The following is a 20,887-nucleotide window of genomic DNA, read 5'->3' as shown; positions in this document are numbered from 1 at the left end:
TGAGAACTGCTGCTCTTCTGTGCATTCTGAACCACCTAGAAGACACTTTGTAGTTAATAATGTCTGTTAACTACATAGTTACTGGTCTTAGATTTGAAAATTTGGATCTGGCTTACCTCAGACAAGGTAGCAGTGTTCCCTGAACTATGGGAGCTAAGAATCATGTTGCCTAAGTGAGACAGGATAACTGTGACACCAGGTTTAGGGAGAAGGCTAAGGTAGAGGGAAGATGGGTCAAACGAGGGCCCCACAAACGGTTCTTTTCCTCCTGTAGTCTCAGGGATACTATTTAGTTACTGTGCTTCTGTCAGAGAAATAGGGAGGCCTGAACATACCTGGTTCCAGATCCAGGAGCTCTTCTGAAGGGTCATAGAACACATAGAACACATATTACCTTGACTTCTTTCTTTTCTTTGATCAACCTAGGACAGAATGCCTATATGGGCTGCAGAATAATCATGAATGGACTGCTTTCTCATTATAATGAAGTATAATAATTTTATATACTGCATTTGATCAACGATTGTATTTGTTAGATTACAATCTCAATTCTGTTTTTATTATGAAGTTTCTTAGTTTTTGCATAGATAACCAACTTGTCTTCTGAGGATATAAATAATTAAAGGAACTTAACTCTAGATCCTCCTTTGTGGTATATATATCTATATATCTATATATATCTATGTCATATTAATAGCAGGCCGCAGTGCTCCATAAAGGATAATAGTTTCCAGTACACTATCCCTCACGATGACTCCTTAAGCGGCTCATCATCTGCCTCTTCATGTGAGCCAGTGAGTGATTTTCCACCATCCTTCCGAAAATCTACCTACTGGATGAAGATGAGAAGGGTCAAGCCAGCTGTTGCTTCCCGTGTCGAAGGTATCAGTATCTCTGTCATGTTTCAAAGGCAGAGTACTCCCAGGGAGCTGTTGTAAATGGCTCTTAAAGTATTAAGTATCACGTATGTGTTTCTCACATTTGTGTTAGGCTGCCACATACTATCAGCTTTGTGAACTGTCCTTCTATCTTAGAGTGAAATTCTGCTAATCTTAGTCCTGTAGGTTAGACCAGTGTCAGCCTGTCCCCTAAAATGATTTGGATCTCTTTCCCACTGTTCCAGTTTGATCCTCTGTCGATGCTTAGGGTGATTCTAGGTACAGTTGTCTTGGTGGGCATGGTGTCCAAGGGTCCTGAGCAGCCCTTTTCCTGGAACAATTCTTCTTCAGTGTGAGCCTCGATTCAAGACCAAAGAAAGGACACTGCCTTCAGGCTCTTATTATTCATAGGGAACAATTGATCACTTGGGATGGAGAATAGTGAAAAGGGAAAAGGGGAGGTTGTGTAAGTTGGTGAAGTTTTACCAACTCCCTAAAAATGTCACAGCACCTCTGTGAGGCCTGTGCTCGCTCGTGAGCTTTCTCTGTGGTGGTCTTGTGAGTGATGTTTTGAAGGCAGGCCAAGATGTTCACTTGGAAGCCATACTGAGGGTTTTTGTTTGTTTTCCTCTGGTATTTCAGGGTCTGGTGGAATATCAACCAAAGGAAAAAGGAAACCCAGGCAGAAGAAGATGAAGATTATCGAGAATTTCCTCAGAAGAAGCATAAGCTTTATGGTAAGGGAGTAGTGTGGCTCATTCTCTTTCCTTCGGTGCCTGGGCTTTATTCCTTAGAGGTGAAAGAGAGAAAGCCCTTAGGTTTTGACCCTTGGAACCCTAGTGAGCCTTTTGATTTTTTGGCAAGGAATGGCTTCCGTCCTGACCTTACCTGTTGTTTTTTTCTGTTACAACTTAAGAGGGTCAGTTGGTTGAGGGAGTGGGGCACAGGGTATTGGGAAGAGGAGGGAAGAGATTTTGGTAGTAGAGAAGGGGTAGCAAGGTGATATGTTAGGCTTCAAGTTTCTGTCTTGCGTCAGGGAGGAAGCAACGGCCCTAAACTCAACCTAATCCCAAATCCCAGGCTCGTCGTATTCGGAAGGAACCACCAGTTTATGCAGCAGGTATGTTTTCTGCTGGACGCATTGGGTACCTAGTGCTCACACTCTTGGTGGTGGCGGCGGTGGTGGTGGTATTAAAGGAATGATGTAGCAGGGTTTCTTTAAGGAGGCAGTTCTTAAGGGCATGAGTTTGGAAACCAGTCAGACACTTGTTGAAGTTTGGCTCTTAATTAGCTTTCTGGCCTGCTGCCCTCTAGTTAACTTCTGCAAGCTTCAGTTTCCTTGCTCTCCATAGGGGTAATGAAGGCAGTCAGAATTTTCGAGGAGACTAAATGGGATAAAAACACTTCACAAAGTCTCAAGCACACCTGTGGCTTGCTATATATCTCGGATCCCGCTGTTAGATGCTGCTAGGAAAATGTTGCCCATTGTCAGTCGTACCTCAATAAAGCTAGAAAAAACAGGCGCTTAGAGCTTTTGAGTGGTTCTTAGATGGTTTTTATCATGGGGAACGAAGTAGGAGTTTCAGAAACTCCTGATTGTCTGAAAACAGATTATCTGTAGAAATCATCTGCAGCAAGGTTCTTTTCCCCAGGAAGGGGGGGAAACCATTTTATGATACTTTTACTAAGCTTCAGGATTTGCTTTTCCTGTCCAGAGAATTGTGAAGATTATGGGGTGTTCCTTTTTCTCCTTTGTAGGCAGTTTGGAGGAACAATGGTACTTAGAAATCGTGGATAAAGGCAGTGTCTCCTGTCCTACCTGCCAGGCGGTAGGGAGGAAGACAATAGAGGGCTTAAAGAAACACATGGAGACGTGCAAACAGGTTAGAGATTTTGTGGCATTTTGTGATGGTTGTGATCTTTTCCCATACCTTAGACATCTTTCGCCGTCAGGTATACTGATTACACAGGAGAAAAAGCAGCATTGTGTTATAAGGAAAACCTAAGCTTTTGAGTCTGACAGACTTGGGTTTGAATCTTCACTCAGCCACTCACTGTCGTTTAGCTTTTCAAATGTGGGCCTTGGTTTTCTCATTTAAAAAAAGAGAGAGAAGGATCCCTGGGTGGCGCAGCGGTTTGGCGCCTGCCTTTGGCCCAGGGCGCGATCCTGGAGACCCGGGATCGAATCCCACATCGGGCTCCCGGTGCATGGAGCCTGCTTCTCCCTCTGCCTGTGTCTCTGCCTCTCTCTCTCTCTGTGACTATCATAAATAAAATAAAATAAAATTAAAAAAAAAAAAAAGATTAAAAAAAGAGAGAGAAAGGGTACCCCGGGTGGCTCAGCAGTTTAGCATTGCCTTGCCTAGGGCGTGATCCTGGAGACCTGGATCGAGTCCCATGTGGGGGGCTCCCTGCATGGAGCCTGCTTCTCCCTCTGCCTGCGTCTCTGCCTCTCTCTCTCATGAGCAAATAAATAAAATCTTAAAAACAATAGAGAAAAATTATTTTGTGTAGTCCCAGAGAGGTTAAGAAAGAAAGAATATGTGCTAAGTGCCCATCCCATCACTCCACAAATAATTGACACTTAGTAAATGGTAATTCTTGCTACTTTAAAAATGCGTTGCAGTTTACTTCTTTACCCTTGAGGACATGACACTGAGGTTGTGGGATTTTGAGATTCATTGACTGTTTGAGTTTGGGAAATGAGGGAGATACAGACAAGAGCTTCTGAGTAGGATTTGTAACATTCTGTTTCTCCGTTGAACAGCCTGGCACTGAGCAGTCTTTCTTCCTCGTAGGAAATGTTTACTTGTCATCATTGTGGGAAACAGCTTCGTTCACTGGCAGGGATGAAGTATCACGTCATGGCAAATCATAATAGCTTGGTAAGAGTATCTTCGGTACCGTATGAGCCTGTGTGGTTGGTGTTTGGATGTCTTTACACAGATAAGTGTGGATAACCCAGCGGAGGTGCCTAGGTTCTGGGGCTTTATAGGGGTCTAAAAACACCCTTTCGATAGAAGAGTTACACAAAATGAAATCCTTGGTGGGTATTTGTGTGTTTTGGTTAGCCTCAAGGGTTCATCTCCTGGAAGATAGAGCCTCTGAACTCTTATTTGCATTGCATTTGCTTCCTTGTCTGTCTAGGAGAAGATGGAGAAAGCAGGGAGTCAGATAACTAAGCTTCATGGGCATCGGCTTAGGTGCTAGTCCAGTCCTTGATTCTCCTATGATATAATTTTTTTCTGTATCTGTCTTTCCTGTGAATCATCTTCTTGTCTGCTTCTCTTGCTTTCTAGCCCATTTTGAAGGCGGCTGGAGATGAAATAGACGAGCCAAGTGAGAGGGAACGGCTCCGAACGGTTCTAAGAGACTGGGAAAGCTCAGTGCATGCGTGAGGTAAGAGCCCAGGGACAGCACCTCCTTCGGCCTGGAGTCTTGAGTCAATGTCTTTCTGTTACTTTCTTCCATTTCTCCTCCTTCTCTCTTGTAGACCTTGTCTGTGTCACCTTACAGCATAAGAGTGGCTCCTGCTTTTCCAGGTGTTTGAATTCATTAATAGTTCTTTATTTTCTTTCTCATCTCCACAAACTTATTTTTCTCCCCTTTCCCTTTGTTGGAGGTGTTTCTTGACCATCTTTCTTCAGTGTGATGAAAAGGCTCCTAGCAGTCTCCTTGTGAGGAGCTTTGGCATTGCTGGGTGTTTGCTACTGGGGTGCAGTTGAGTCACAGACCAGAGAGGACGCTTTGCCACGGAGGAGACGGACAGTGCTAGTTTACTGAATGCCGACTCAACTGATTGAACATGACTCTTGGTGGTAGACAGGACAGCTGTTAGGGCAGGGACAAGGGACAAGGAAGGGTTGTGCAAATGGGAGATGTTGGAGAGGGTCTAGCGATATCAGAGGATCTGTGTGGTGGTTGAGTCCTTTGTGGCTGTTTAGAAATTGAGAAATCACGTCAAAAGATGTAAGATTATAGTTCAGGCCTCTCTCCTGTATTCAGAGCTGTTCTAGTAGCTTCACCAGCATCATGGGATATCTGTACCATGTCAGAAAATGTGGCAAAGGGGCTGCAGAGCTGGAGGAGATGACCCTGAAATGTCACCACTGTGGAAAGCCATATAAATCGAAGGGCTGGACTTGCGTATCACCTGAGGTCAGAGCATGGGCCCTGTGAGTACTGATTACTTTCCAGACCCTGTTTGGGGATCTATTTTGTGGTGACTACTTACCTTACATCCTCCCATACATCTTTGGTTCCTCATTTGTATCCCTTTTTATCTTTGAATGCTTTTGTTTTCTCTTTCGTGTTTTTCCTTGGTTCTCTAATTTCTGCCTTTTGAACATAATTAGGTTAGAGAAATCAAAGTTCACTGTATAATCTGTGCAGAAGTAAACTCATTATTATATTTTTAAAGCGTAAGGCATTCCCCTTTAGCTAGAAATTTGTGGAATTCTCTGTCCAGCTCGTCTTCTATCCCCATTGTTTTGTTTTGACTTTTTTTTTCTTGATTTCTAGGCTTGCCCCACTCCTGTTTTTTTTTTTTTTTCAAGGTAAATCAATGGTCCCATTTTTTAGTGTACAGTTTATAAGAGTTTTGACAAATCCATACAGTTGTATAGTCCCCACCACAGTCAAGATATAGAAGGATTTGACCACTGATCTATTTTCTGTCCCTATAGATATGCTTTTAAAAATTAGATCTACAAAGTACCTTCACATCAGCGTGTAGATTAGCGTTTGATTGAATAACTGGTGACTGTGGCCTAGTCAGGGTAACACATCAAAAAACCATCACACTCAGCATGACATAAATTTCCTTCTTTGGTTTCTTCTAGAATTTTAGAGTAATATGGTTTATATTTGATTCATTTTCAGTTACTTCTTATATGTACTATGAGATATGGATTGAGGTTCATGTCTTTGCACATGGCTATGTCTTGACCCTTAACTACTTCGCTTATTGAAGGAACAGATTTTATCCTAAGAAGTTTTTTCTTTTTTCCAATAAAATATGCATTAAGGTGGTGGAGCTTTATGCTAATGGAAAGCAAGCAAGTAAATAGCTTTGGTACTTAGAGCAGGAGGGATAGCTTTTAATCATTGGCTCTTAATGAACCCCACTTCTCAGGCCTGTGTTTTGCTATGTCTCATTCTTGCAGATCTCATTCTTTCCAGAGTCAGGACAGTCAGAGTGCTTAAAAGAGATGAGCCTGGAGCCAAAGAGTGGGGGTCGAGTTCAGAGGCGTTCTGCCAAGATAGCTGTGTACCACCTGCAGGAGCTGGCTTCTGCTGAACTGGCAAGGAATGGCCCTAAGAGGAAGGTGCTTCAGGATTTGGTACCTGATGATCGGAAGGTAAAGTAGAAACTTGTATTAACTTAGAACCATGTCTAATACTGTGCTTATGTACGGAAAAGTAAATGCACTTGAGTACATGATAAATGATATTTGCTTCTTTATTTTTAGAGATGGATATGTTTAATCCACTTTCAGTGTTGGATTCATGTGGGTCCTAGAGAGACAGTCTGTTCCAGAAGTTTCTTAAGGAACCCCATTATTTCTGGTCTACTTCCCGAGGGAACCAGAATTCCCAGATTAGTCTTTTGCTTAGTTGTTGCCCAGCATGTTTCCACTTTGTTAGTTCACATGTGGGAGTCTATATTTAGTTAATGCTTTCCATTTGTTTTCTAGCCACAGAACTCCTCTCCCCACGCACTCTTTTTTCCAATGAAAGCTTATCTAAAACACCAGTATGTGAAATAACTGAAAATGGAGTCACTCCAAATAACTAGAGGTAGTGAGCCCAAAGCCTTGTCTACTTGGCCTTCTCCTTGATACTTTATCATTACCTCCATGGTTCCAAGGTGTACTTGTGAGTGGGTACAGAACCCAGCTTGGAAGCCTTTGGGGTTTTTTGTTCGTTTGTTTTTTGTTTAAATCATTTATGTATTTGACAGAGAGTGAGAGAGCACAAGCAGGGGGAACAGCAGAGGGAGAAGGGAGAAGCAGGCTCTCCACTGAGCAGGGAGCCAATGTGGGGCCTCAATTCCAGGACTCTGGGATCTTGACCTGAGCTGAAGGCGGACGCTCAAAGGGCTGAGCCACCCAGGTGCCCCTGGAAGCCTTTGGTTGTAAAACAGATCAAAGACCAGAGGAACATTATTTGGCCAAGAGGAGACAAGGGGTATATGACTTAATGGGAGTAGTCATTCGAGAGCTTGGAGGATATACAGTAAGGATTAAGATTAGAGCTAAGGACCTATTACTCTCCATGGTATGGAGAAGAATAGTTTAGATTTGGCCTAGGGCTTTCACTCATGTGAGGGGAATGTCATAATTTATATGAAAATTTGTCAAATTTCAGAAGTTGATACCTCTTATTTGGCCTAAAAATCAGTCCAAGGAGTAATTGAATATCAAGGCATCCTGTCTTGTTTCAGACTTATTGCTATTTCCTGCCACAGGCTAAAGTATATGGTTATCTAAATTCGGTTTAAATGTGAATTTTATACATTGGTAAGTACATTGTGATATTATAGTCTCATCTGTGCATGGTCTGTCATAGGGAATTTAACATAAGTATTTGTTAGCTCATTGATAAGTTTTGATAGTCTTATCTAGCAGCTACTTTACTAAAATCATCTGTTTTGTTTCGACATTGTGTAGACAAAGGGAATTATTTTGATTTTTTAAACTAAAAATTCAGGGGAATCTGGGTGGTTCATTCTTAAGTGTCCAGCTCTTGATTTCGGCTCAGGTCATGATCTCAGGGTTGTGAGATTGAGTGAGCCCCATGTCAGGTTTGCACCGGGCATGGAGCCTGCGTAAGATTCTCTTCCTTTCCATGTGCCACAACCCCCCTCCCCAAATAAAATAAAATAACATAAATAAAAATAAAATAAATAAAATTAAAATAACATAAAATAAAAAGATAAGATAAGATATTAATTTGTTTGAATAGATTATACATTGTTGTCATTAAAGTCAAAATGATGATTAACATTGAGGTATCTCACTCTCACCCCATCCTGTTTGTCTTGTCTCCATGGTTAACCCATTCTCAAGATTTTCTGTGTCCTGCCAATGTTTCTTTTCTTTCTACTATTTTTTTCCCTGCCAGTGTTTCTGATGCAAACACAAGCAATATTGTCTAGAAAAGCTCTTGGTTTTCCTTTCCTCTCACGCTACTACACACTTAAGCTTTGGACATCAGATGTGTGGTTTGTCCATACAGACCAATTTCTAATCACCACCTGGGCATCCTACAAATAATTCAGTTCGACATTATCTATCTGGAGTTGGTGGCAGATCCTACAAGTTAAGGGCTCAGTCCACCGGACTGCTCCAATTTCAGATGCCAATCGCAAGTCTCAGTTTGCCACCTGTGCTTCTGAAGCGATTAGCTATAAATTGGGGTTCTATAACCCCTCCTTGGGTTTTGGTAATTGCTAGAATGGCTCACAGAACTCAGGGAAACACATTTACTGGTTGTTATAAAGAATATAATAAAACCTACAAGATGAAAAATCAGATGAAGAAATTTATATTAGAGTGAGGTCCTGGAAGAGTACCCAAGCACAGTAGGAGCTCCTGGCCCTTGGGAGTTGGGGGTGCCTCACCCTCTTGGCCATATATATGTTCTGAGGAAGCTATTTGAACCCCCATAATTTTGGGATTTTTTAGGGAGGTTTCATCACATAGGCACGATTGATTAACTCCATTTCTAGTCCCTGTGCCTTTCCAGAGAATGGGGAATTGGTCTGAAAGTGCCAAACTTCAAATCATGGCTTGTCTTTCTGGTGGCTAGCCCTCCCAAGGGCCCACCAAGAATTGCCTCAGTAGAATAAAAGTTACTCCTTTTCCAAGGGATTTGTGAGCTTTGTGTCAAATACTGGTATTAGTTAGGAATTTAGGTGTTTTAAGAGCTCCCTGTTGGGAACCAGGTTCAAAGACTAATTACTAACAGGAGCTGAGGGCAGAGGCCAATAAATATTTTTTATCTCACAAATAAATATTTCTTTTAGAAGAAACCATTTTATTTGGAAATAATTTTAGATTTACAGCCATTGCAGAATTAGTACAGAATTTCCATATGCTTTTCACCAGACTTCCTGTAATGTCAACATCTTCCGTAACCGATAGCATAGGATCCCATCACATGATCCCACCAGGATCCCACATTTAATTCTCTTTACCGTGGCTTCTTCGTCTCGTCTCATCTGTTATAATTCTTCTGGCTTTTTGTTGTTGTTTGTTTTTCTGTGTTTTTTACACTTTTGAAGAGGACGGGCTGGTTATTTTGTAGAATATCCCTCATATGGATTTGTCTAGTGTTTTCTTGAGATTGGATTGAGGGTTACATGTTTTTGTCAAGAATACCACAGTGTTACACCGTATCAGGAGGTATATGATATTTGTGTCTTTTTACTGATAACTTTGATCACTTGATGAGGGTGTTGCCCAATTTTCTCCAAGGCAAAATTATATTTCCCCCCCCTGTAATTAGTGAATATTTTGGGGGGAGATTGACAGTATGCAACTAGTTTGTGTCTTATCATACTTCTGCCCACTTACCATAGCATCCATCAGTGATTCTTGTCTGCAATAATTATAATTATATTATGGTGGTTTGCCTAATGATGGTTAGTGTTTCCATTATTTTTTCCATAGTTATTAATTGGAATTCTACTGTGAGAAAGATATGTCCTTTTTTTTTGATATGTCCTTTTATTCTATTAATCTGTTTATATCCATATGGACTCATGGATATTTTATTGTAGCATTATCATCCAGTGCTATTATTGTTGTTCAATTTATAGCTCAAATTGTCTCAGATTTGGTCATCAAGAGCTCTTCCAAGTGGGTTCCTATGTCTTTTTGAAATGCTTCTATCATTTTTTGAGCCCTTTTTTTTTGTTTTGACACCTCGAGATGCTATAGGGTCATCTCATATATTCCCTGTCCCAGAGCTGGAATCAACCATTTCTCTAAGGAATCCTGATTTCTTTTATTGGAGAATATATTTAAAAACCAAGATTTGAATGCTAGGTGTACTCATTCCTGCTAGGGTGTCATTGTTTCTGGGCCCTCTTAGTGGATAGAGCTAGGATCTATATGTATATTCATGGATACATGCACACACTCTGTTCTTTTTTAAAAAGATTTTATTTATCCATTTATTTAAGGGAGAGAGAGAGAGAGAAGAGAAAGAGAGAGCAGGGGGAGGAGCAGAGGGAGAAGGATAAGCAGACTCCATGCTGAGTGCAGAGCCTGACGTGGGCTTGATCCCATGACCCTGAGATCATGTCCTGCGCCAACATCAAGAGTCGGATGCGTAACTGACTGAGCTACTCACTCGCTCCCCTCTGTGTTCATGTCTGTCTGGGTATCAGTGTACAGATTTAAGGCCATGATACCTTCAATTCCAATCCAACACAAGTTTCATTCTTGCCTTCCTCTGTGCTTATTTCTAACTTCTTTCTCCAACAGTGAGAGACCTCTCATAGTGTACAATATATTTACTTACTTGCTTAGTTCTAGTATAACCTAGTTTCACAATTGTTAACCCATACCCCTGTAAAAACAGATTTACTACCTAGAGAACAATATTGTTATAGTTTTTAATCTTTAGCCTTACAGTATATAGTCAAAGTACTATTTTACAGTTACTTAGATTGGCTCCTTCCTCACTTCATTTGGTTTCTCATTTATCATCATTAGCTTCATGTGTTACTCTTACTACATTTTGGGTTCCCCCTACATCCCATTTAATTGAAATGAGTAATTTATCTTGGGAGTATGTGAAACATTGCCGTGGTTCTAAAAGTCAGACCTGTACCAAAAGTCTTCTTAGAGAAGGGCTACTGCCCTCTTCCCAGCTGTCCCATTCCTAATACCCTTCTATTTCCATCCCGTTCCCACCCTGCTCCCTGCAAAGAGAATCATGCTCAGTAGTTTCTGGTTATCCTTCTTATATTTTATGGGATGGATAACCAGATAATGCATATTTTCTTATATTCTTTTTTCTTACATAGATGCTTTTTTGTGTTTTGCTTTATTTCACTTAAAAGTCTGTCCTAGAAATCACTCCATATGTGCTCATAGATTATTCTCATTTCTGCATAAATATGATAGTTTATGAATATAATAGCTTATGTAAATATTCTGCTATCACTATAAAAGGATTTTATTTTATTATTTAAAGATTTTATTTATTTCCTCATGAGAGACACACACAGAGAGAGAGAGAGAGAGAGAGAGAGAACCAGAGACACAGGCAGAGGGAGAAGCAGGCTCCACGCAGGGAGCCTGACATGGGAGTGGATCCCAGGTCTCCAGGATCAGGCCCTTGGCTGAAGGTGGCGCCAAACCGCTGAGCCACCGGGCTGCCCCGCTATAAAAGGATTTTAGATGGTCCCATATACACTAGCTGCAGAGGAGAGGAGGTACTTACAAATGAAGCCAGCTCTGTGCTCTGATTGCTTTTATAGATTTGTCAGTGTTTCCTGAAGGTGACTTCCTTACTTCCCCTGACCTATGGGCTTTGGCTCTGTTTTTCTATCTCAGTATCTGTTTCAGATACTAAAATTTTTCAAGCAGGAGGATTGTTTTCTCACTGGAAACATAGCTATTACTTGTGGTGGGCTTTGTGAGAACTGTCTCCAAGTGCCAGCTGTCTCTTTTCTGGAAACTACAGTGTTGTTTTAAAGAAGAGACTAACCTGGAGCTCCAGTTAGCGCTAACCTGGCGCAATCGTTAGCGCGGTACTTCTGCGAAGAGGACTAACCTGTGTCAAAGCACATGAAGGCAAGTGCGAGGAATAGTTAATTCTCGTCTCAGGCAGTATCAGGAAAGATAGTGTATTCCATCCCCTGAGTTCTCTCACATCTTTTATTTTCACATTTTTGTTTTAAATGTTTCACATTTTTAGATTGAATCTCAGTGTTTGTGTTTGAATTTAAAAATACCCAGAATTAACGTGACACTTCTGAAGAAAAAGGAGAAATGCAGAGGGAGCAGGGAACAGACATTAAAACCACTCAAAATTCCACCACCCAGAGATGACTACTGTTAACGTGTTCATTATAACCTTCTAGCCTTTTCCCAATTTACATATATTTCTATCAAATGTATTATATATGTGCGTGTATGTATGTACCCTGTGTTTAAGTATACAATAATAAGTATAATTTACATGTAGTACATATTTGTATCCCTGGGGGTTTTTTTTGTAACAAGTGTTTTAGCTGTATAAAATGCTCTGTCAGTAGCTTTTTCAAACTATAGATGAAGTGCCATATCTGAAAATCTCCTGCCCTCTGTTAAAAATCAAACTATTCTAAGATTAAATTATAGAAAATTATACTTACCAGTGTTGGGTAAATTTGTACTTAAAGGCTCATACCTACTACAGTTTTTTTTGCACGTGAAAGGATGCTTGTCGAACTCCAGAATTACATAACCTGAAGAGTTGGGTGTGAAACTTTTGGGGTATTTTGGTTGGAAGTTGGGTTCCTCCAATAAAATATTTCTTGTCTCATAGTTAAAATATACTCGCCCTGGGCTGCCTACCTTCAGCCAGGAAGTGCTACACAAATGGAAGTCAGATATCAAGAAATACCATCGCATTCAGTGCCCTAACCAGGTGGTTCTTTCTCATTTTTTTATTCCGTAAATGTTTATCAAACTGCTGTTTCAGTTATTTATTCCGTCATGATGAAGTACATGAACCTCAGTGGCTTAAAACCTCAGTTATTTTATTTGTTCAGAATTCTATAAATCAGTAATTCTGCCAGGGCTCAAAGAACATTCTCCTGTCGTACGTGGCATCAAGTGGGATCATTCGTGGGTTGTATTTAGCTGCAAGCTCAGATGGGACCTGATGTCCAAGATGGCTTCTGTGCAGCCAATTGAGCTGGGAGCTCGGCTGTCCACATGGCCTCTCTCCATCAGGGTGTAGTGGGTTACCAGCAGGGCACATGGCAACTGACTTTTCAGAGTATCCCAGGAACACGAAGCCGCAGATCTCTTAAGGCCTAGCTTCAGAATTTGTTCAACATCATTTCTATGGGATTCTATTGGTCAGAGGAATTACAGGGTTCACCCAGATTCAAAGGGAGGGTAAGTAGCCTCCACTTCTTGCAGGAAAGAGTGGCAGAGAATTTCCAGCCATCTTCTACTCTACCACAACCATATATGCAGAACTATGGGAAGAAGCAAATACACAAGAAATAGGAGACACCTTTGTACTGAAGAAGGCAGATTTTTTTTTTAATTTTTTAAAAAATTTTATTTATTTATGATAGTCACAGAGAGAGAGAGAGAGGCAGAGACACAGGCAGAGGGAGAAGCAGGCTCCATGCACCGGGAGCCTGACGTGGGATTCAATCCCGGGTCTCCAGGATCGCGCCCTGGGCCAAAGGCAGGCGCCAAACCGCTGCGCCACCCAGGGATCCCAAGAAGGCAGATTTTAAAAAAATATCTAACTGCAATTTTCTGTTTCTCAGAGTGTCAGAGAAAAAGTAGCAGGGAAGAGAATATCTTAAGCTTTTCTCAACAACTTGTTCACCATTTGTTTTTAAACCTTTCTTTGGTTTTTCTTTTTTGCTTTTGTGGCTTGTGTGTGAATTTTTTTCCTGTTTGGTTTGTAACGTGATTTATTGGGCTTCTTCCTCCAAATGTAGGGCTGGTCAGTGTAAATAAATGGCCAGGTTGCTAAGAGAAGGATGCGGTTTGCTATAGTTTTCATGGATTTCTTCTTCTCTTTTTCAGGGTTGTGAAGCGGTCTACAGTAGTGTATCAGGCCTTAAAGCTCACCTGGGCTCTTGTACCTTGGTTTGTAACTTTCTGAACTATTTATCTTAACATGACGTCTAAAATAGTCTGACATGGAAGAGAATTCAGTTTAGATGAACAGCTAGTTGTCCTGTTTGCCATTATCTTCAGAGGCTGGCTTAGTTTTTTCATGTCCTAAAGATGCTTGGTCTGTTATTAGAGGGGATGCCCGGATATGTTCAAGATACAGGAAAAGCCAACATAGCCTTAAGTCTTATCAGTTAAGGAATTTGGAGAAATATATTATTAATTTTAGTCTCTACCAGGGATTTAACATCTTCCACCTGAGCCTCTCCTGCCTTGGGGCTTCCCTATCTTATCGGGCCTTAAACTTTCTTGAATCAACTTACATGTGTTTATCTGGATTGTTGAAGATCCTCTACTCCCATCTGAATTGTACTGGCCTCTGGGGATGAGAAGTAGGCTCTATCTGCTGTCAGGCAGATGGCTGTTCACCTCACTGAATCTTTTTTGTGTTGACCCAGGTGCCCTACAAACTGCTGTAACTTTTTAATTCCCATTCAGAAATATCTCTTCACACAAAAGGAGCCCCATGGGCACTCAGGGCTTCAGGAGTCAAGGCAGCACGGGAGTGTAGACATCCAAACCCCATCTGTCCAGGAATGCTTAGGAGTTTGTCATCATGATCTTAGTTTCAGAGTCCTTAACCTAGGTGTTGCAGATGATTCTTCTCGAATTCTGGATGTCCAAGGCACTCTTTGAAACAGTGGATTATGGTGGGAAGAATTATATGCATTGGTGCCTCTGGTGAACCTCAGGAGTCCAAGAGTCATTCCAAGAGAACCAGGAAGGGAAAGAAACAAGGAAGTTAGAAAAGTGTGACAGGTTTTATAGCAAAAGAAGGAGAACCTCAGTTTGTGTTGAATGGGTGGGGGTATTACGTATAGAATTATAAGTAGGATAGATTTATAGTGGTGATAGTCTGCCCAACCGAGTTTTCCTAAATGTATTGCTGTTTTGGATTTTCTTCCTTCTTTGCTGAAGTAAAATCCCCGCCCTTTCTGTCTCTTAACAATCTCCCACATGGCTCAGGTATGTGTTCCTGAATTTACGAGTAATTCCCTTTTCTTTCTCTCTTGAAAACAGGGAAACTTTGTGGCTGGAAAATACAAGTGTCTTCTGTGTCAAAAAGAATTTGTGTCAGAGAGTGGTGTCAAGTATCACATCAACTCTGTCCATGCTGAGGTGAGGTCCCTGCTTTCCCCGCCATGTTTTTGTGATCCTGTGGAACCCATACGTATGTGCCCCCAAAAGTGGATTTTGTGCGTTTTTATGGGCTGGGACTGTTGAGAAAAGGAATTTGAAAGTGCTTACCAGAGACAGTTAAAATACTTTGTGAAATTAGATGTGTAATTGTATTTTTATGTGAAAGCATTTGAAATCACTGTAAGTGTGAGCACCCCTGAGCTCTTGTGATTCTTTTAAATTCAGTTAAACCGGGATCCCTGGGTGGCGCAGCGGTTTGGCGCCTGCCTTTGGCCCAGGGCGCAATCCTAGAGACCCGGGATCGAATCCCACGTCAGGCTCCCGGTGCATGGAGCCTGCTTCTCCCTCTGCCTGTGTCTTTGCCTCTCTCTCTGTGACTATCATAAATAAATAAAAATTTAAAAAAAATAAAATAAAAATAAATTCAGTTAAACCAAGAGTTTGGGCACTGGGCTGAGTTTATAGCTGTAGAATTCTTGTTTTATAGCAGTCTCTGTACTTCTGTTTTCTCCTATTCTAAGGCCTTTGAGCAATCTGTTTTTAATGTTTCAAATACTGCAAAGAAACGACGATAAGGGACATCAGTGAGACAAACTGGAGAAATTGGTATACTGGCTCTATTAAATAACAGTGATGAGTCAATGTTCATGTTCCCAAATGTGATCATTGTGTTGTAGCTGTGCAGAATGCCCTTGTTCTCAGGCAGATCTATGCTAAAGTTTTTAGGGATGAAATATGTCTACAAATAACTTGCAAATGGTTCAGCAAAAGGAAGAGAAGAAGGAAGAAAGGGAAGAGAGGTAGGCAGTGGTAAATCTAGGATTCATTGAATTCTTGTCACTTTTCTTAAGGTCTGTAAATTTTCAAAATTAAAGAATCAATTCTGGGGTGCCTGGGTGGTTCAGTGGTTGAGCGTCTGCCTTTCACTCAAGTCATGATCCTGGGGTCCTGGAATGGAGTCCCATATTAGGCTCCTCACAGGGAGCCTACTTCTCCCTCTATGTCTCTGCCTCTCTCAATAAATAAATAAATAAATAAATAAATAAATAAATAAATAAATAAATAAATAAATAAATAAATTCTGCATAAAAATACTTTAAGTACAGAAAGTCAAGAGGTTTCTCTTGGGGCAAGTTTTTAGTTATACAGGTCAATAGAGAAATTGTTTCCTGTGTAATTAAATACCTGTATTTCAAAAGCTTAAGGAGTAGAGTGTGCATTCTCTTGGAATATCTTACCGCAGAAGCTATTGTGGCCTAATAAGGAAAAAGAGCAAACACCTTCAACTGTTTTCTGCCCTCACATTTAATAGTTCTTAACGCTATGGGCTATAGTTAGTGTCATGAAATGTGGTCTCTGTTGTTTTACAGGTTTAAGCTTTGGGAATCGCTTTCTATACCTGAGATTTCCTCTGGAAGGCAGTCGGTCATATCTTTCTCATAGTAATAGTGTAAATACTTCAGGAAGTAGTTAAAAGATAATTAATCTCCTAAGAAAATCCAGCCTTTATGTAGTGAGCCTATTTCTCCAATTTCTTCTTAAAAAGTTGGAAACAACAAATTTCACTTGGTTTGGAGTTTGTTCTCCAAGTCTTATTAGTTCAATGATTTGTGCCTATATTTATAAATTATACGTGGTGGTAAAAGATTTTCACTCTGTTCCTCCCTCTCTGCCTCACATATTCTGAAGCTACTTTTCTTCAACAGAAATTTTCAAATACATGAAAATGGACAGAATAGTATAATGAACAGCCTAACAGACATCAGTGTGTGGCCAATCTTCTTTTCCTTTATAATCACACCCACTTTTCTTGTCCCCTAAAGGCTTATTTTAAAGCAAATTCCACATACCATGTCAACTGTCACTGCTTCTTTTGATGTGTGTGTCTAAACTATAAGGACTTCTAAAAATGTATAAGCACAACCATCATTACACATAAAAAATTAGCAAAGAATGGTTCTTGAATATCATCATATACCTAGTCATTATTGAAATTATTTAAATTTCCTTGATTGCCTCATAATTTTTTTTCAGAGATGGCTTGTTCAGGAGGAAGAAAAAAAAATGTCCGTGTACTGTATATTTTAATCTAGAGTGCTATCCAATAGAAATGTAATGTGAGTCTGTATATAATTTCAGATTTCCTAGTACACACATTCTAAAAATTTTTTTAAATAAAAATAGGTGAAATTAATGTTGATAATATATTTTATAAAACCTAGTGTACCTAAAATATTATCTTTTAAACATGTAGTTAATAAAAATTAATGAGATACTTTACATTTTTTCATACTAAGTCTTTGAAATACAATGTGTATTTTTTATATTGAAAGCATATCTCAATTGCAGGTCTAGAAGTTTCCCCTACTCCCCCTTTTTATATGTTGGAGAAACGGTCATTTGTCACATGTGTATACACATTTTGGATTTTGCTGAGTGCATTCCTGTGGTGGTGGTGGTCCTCTCTCAGGGTATTTCCTGTGAATCAGTAGTTAGACCTAGAAGACTGATCAGATCACTTGATTTCAATTGAAATCCTCCCGCCCTCCCTCCCTTTCTTCCCTTCCTTCCTTCCTTCCTTCCTTCCTTCCTTCCTTCCTTCCTTCCTTCCTTCCTTCCTTCCTTCCTTCCTTCCTTCCTTCCTTCTTCCCCAAGAGTGTTTCATAATTGGATTGCATGTTCCTCAACTGTTAATTTTTTAAACTGAGTCTCAGAGAGGTTGAGTAATTTCCCCATGGTCACAGAGCCAGAAACAGCTGAGATTTGCACTAAGGGTCTGGCTGTAGAATTCATGCCCTTAACCACTATACTTTCATTAAATAAAAATGTCCTATGGCCCAAAGCTTTATAGTTCATGAGATTTTTACAAAGGAGATAAATAAGTAGGATGATGCTAAGTGAACACTTTGTAGTTCACTTACTGAAGTATGAAGTACCCCAAATCGTGTGCTACACAATAAATGCTTATAATGACTACTCACTATTCTGTATTGAATTTCTCCCATTTAAAGTACAGAATTATAAGCTCTGGTTCCCTATCCGTTTCCTTCTTACTGTGTTCTGCCCTAGCCGTGCCTTTTAGAAAATCTTCTCGCACCCAGGGCGCCTGGGTGGCTCACTCGGTTCAGCATGGGATTCTTGATGTCATCTCAGGTCAAGATCTTAGGGTCGCGGGATCGAACCCCAGCCTAGGGCTCCATGCTTGGTGGGAGGGGTGGGTATAGGCTGGAGATTCTCTCTTGCCCTCTGCCCCTCCCCCTCCTCGTGCTCTCTTTCTCTGTCAAATAAATAAGTAAATCTTTCAAAAACGAAAGAATTTCTTCCCAAAACCATTCCTTGTGCTCTCTACTGTGTATTGACTGGATAATTTTTCCATTTTGCCTCTGTAGGACTGGTTCGTCGTAAACCCAACCACCACCAAAAGCTTTGAAAAGCTAATGAAGATAAAGCAGCGGCAGCAGGAAGAAGAAAAGCGGAGACAGCAGCACAGGAGCAGAAGGTCTCTGCGAAGGCTGCAGCAGCCAGGCATCCAGCTGCCTGAGGCGGAGCTGAGTCTTAGAGTAGGGAAGGATCAGAGGAGGAATAACGAGGAATTGCTAGTGTCGACCTCCTATAAGGAACCGGAGCAGGAGCCAGTGCCAGCACAGTTCCAGAAAGTAAAGCCCCCAAAGACTCATCATAAACGAGGAAGGAAATAGGCAGGCAGTGTGAAAGCTCCTAGGAGAGCAAATGGGATGCTGTTGTCACGGGGACCTGTGCTGGGAGGACTGAGTCACTGGGGCTGAGCGAGGAGAAATGTACTCTTTTGTTTGTGTAAGGCTGTGACTTTCTCAGCTCCTTCCTCCTGTGTAAATTTCACTGTTCTATTTATTCACTTTTACCCCACTCCCCCCCCACCCCCTCTTGGGTAGGTGTTCCTGCTATTCCTCATTGGAGTCCTCTTGTTGTTCTCTCATTTTGCCCAAAGAGCTCCCTCTTCAGGCCAACTGTGGGCCATTCTTGCTCTGTACAAAACTGAGAAACCCATTTGGTTGTCCTTTTCCTTCCCGGGCTATAGAATGTTCTCGGACTCTCCACTGATTAGTCATTCCATCATTTCGCTTATAAAACAATTCCAAATTAATTTTTAAGAATCATACTGATTTATCATTTTGTATTTGTGATATAACAATCCTAGAAGCTAGAACTGTTGTCACTCATGTAATAAGCTTATCCTGTCTCCCTGGGTAACAGATTTTATGGAGGCCGTTTGTTCTCTCTCAGTGTGGTTTTAGGATTGAAAGTAAGAAAATGGACTTAAGATGAAAAAGCTAGAACCTCTCTATGCTGGTTTTACTGGGAAGTGTTTCGTTTGTCCCAAGTAGCAGTGACTGGCTAGACCCACAAGCATGAAAAGCAGCCCAAACATCAAAATGTCCCAAACATGAAAATGATTGGAAAGCAGGAAGTAGACGAAGCAATAAATACTGCCTTGACTTTCCTAGGGCTTGAGTCCTCATCTGTTGCTATGATCAGTGTCCTCTGGGCGCTTGTGCCCCACCCCCAACCCCTCAACTCCCAACCCCCAGTTTTAAGGATGAAGAATTACCGCATTGCACTTGATGTTTTGACACAGAATCCTAGTGTTCCTAGTAATGCCATAGACTGGCAGCCAAGGGGCACATTCCGTCTCCCCTGGGCTTGACCTCACTTGTTCGTCTACACCACGCTAAGTCCTTATTCCTCCCCTTAGCCGACGTCTTGTCTTTTGGAGTTTTCTGAGAATATCGTCCTCTGTCCTCTTTTGTATGTGGCGTTTATCCTCTTTATATCTTGAGACTTGACACCAGATGTAGGTATTTCTCTGGTGTTGGAAAGAAAAATTCCTTTTCTGTACCTCATGCCTACCTGGTAATGTCTAGTGGGCTACTTTTCTTCTTCAAGGCTGGCTTTCTCTGGAGCATTGTTTAGAACAGCTCTGTTGTGTTTCTAGATTCTCTTCCCCTCTTCCATAAATATTGGTCTTATATATTCTTGCCAACTTTTGTGGCATATGCCACATAAAAAGCAAGGGCCCTTAACCCTGATATGGATAAATACTACCTTTTCAAATTCTGAAAGGCTGTTACTGCTCTTTAACTCTGTATTCTGTGCTGCTCCACATAGCTTTAAAATGTGGGCTTTTGTGAAGACCACTTTCAAACAAGGGAGCACTGAAACCAGATTTGGATACTGCCAGATAGATAGTTTTGAAACAGGTCAATGACGTGGTATGTCCAGTCTACCTTTTCATTTTCATTGGCAGTTGCACCCTTGAAACCCTTTCGGTAGGTGAGGATTGTCAGGGAGGAGAAATGAAGAAGCTATATTAATTTCTGGTGAGTAAGACTTGGGGAATGTTGGGCAATGACAAAAGAAATAAATGACTGTCGGTTAGAATGATGTTTCCAGGTGTTCATTGACTCCAACCTGCTGCCCGACTCCTTGCCGACACAGTGTATGGGGATAAGAAGATGGCTAGACATGGGAGTGGGTTTGAAATAAGTACCAAATGTGGTGTCTCAGTAGTTTTTTAGTTCCTGAAATGTGTTGGCTAAAACGAGTAATTTGTTTGAGGTTAAAGTGAATTAGTATAGGAAACTTGTCCAGTCTCATCTAGTGCCATTGTAGGCACTTTAAAAAAATTTTCCTTCCTGGGGTGCCTCGGTGGCTCAGTTGGTTAAGCACCTGACTTAGGTGTAGGTCATGATCTTGGGGTCCTGGGATCAAGCCCCACGTCGGGATCTTCACTCGGCAGGGAGTCTGCTTGTCCCTCTGCCCCTCCTCCTGCTCATGCTCTCTATCTCTCTCTCTCCTTCTCTTAAATAAAGAGGGCAGCCCCAGTGGCGCAGCGGTTTAGCGCCGCCTGCAGCCAGGTTGTGATCCTGGAGACTGGGGATCGAGTCCCATATCAGGCTTCTTGCA

At 41.1% G+C, this 20,887-nt stretch overlaps 1 pseudogene; it reads left to right on the top strand.

Moving 5' to 3' along the window:
* The first annotated feature begins 1,934 nt into the window (after window positions 1-1,934).
* Window positions 1,935-20,365, top strand: LOC119878732 (annotated as a pseudogene).
* Window positions 20,366-20,887: the final 522 nt, after the last annotated feature.

The sequence above is a fragment of the Canis lupus genome, unplaced genomic scaffold, assembly GCF_011100685.1.
Source record: "Canis lupus familiaris isolate Mischka breed German Shepherd unplaced genomic scaffold, alternate assembly UU_Cfam_GSD_1.0 chrUn_S186H346, whole genome shotgun sequence".
NCBI lineage: Eukaryota > Metazoa > Chordata > Mammalia > Carnivora > Canidae > Canis > Canis lupus.
The sequence above is the reverse complement of the archived record's forward strand: the minus strand, read 5'-3'. Positions and strand labels throughout refer to the sequence as shown.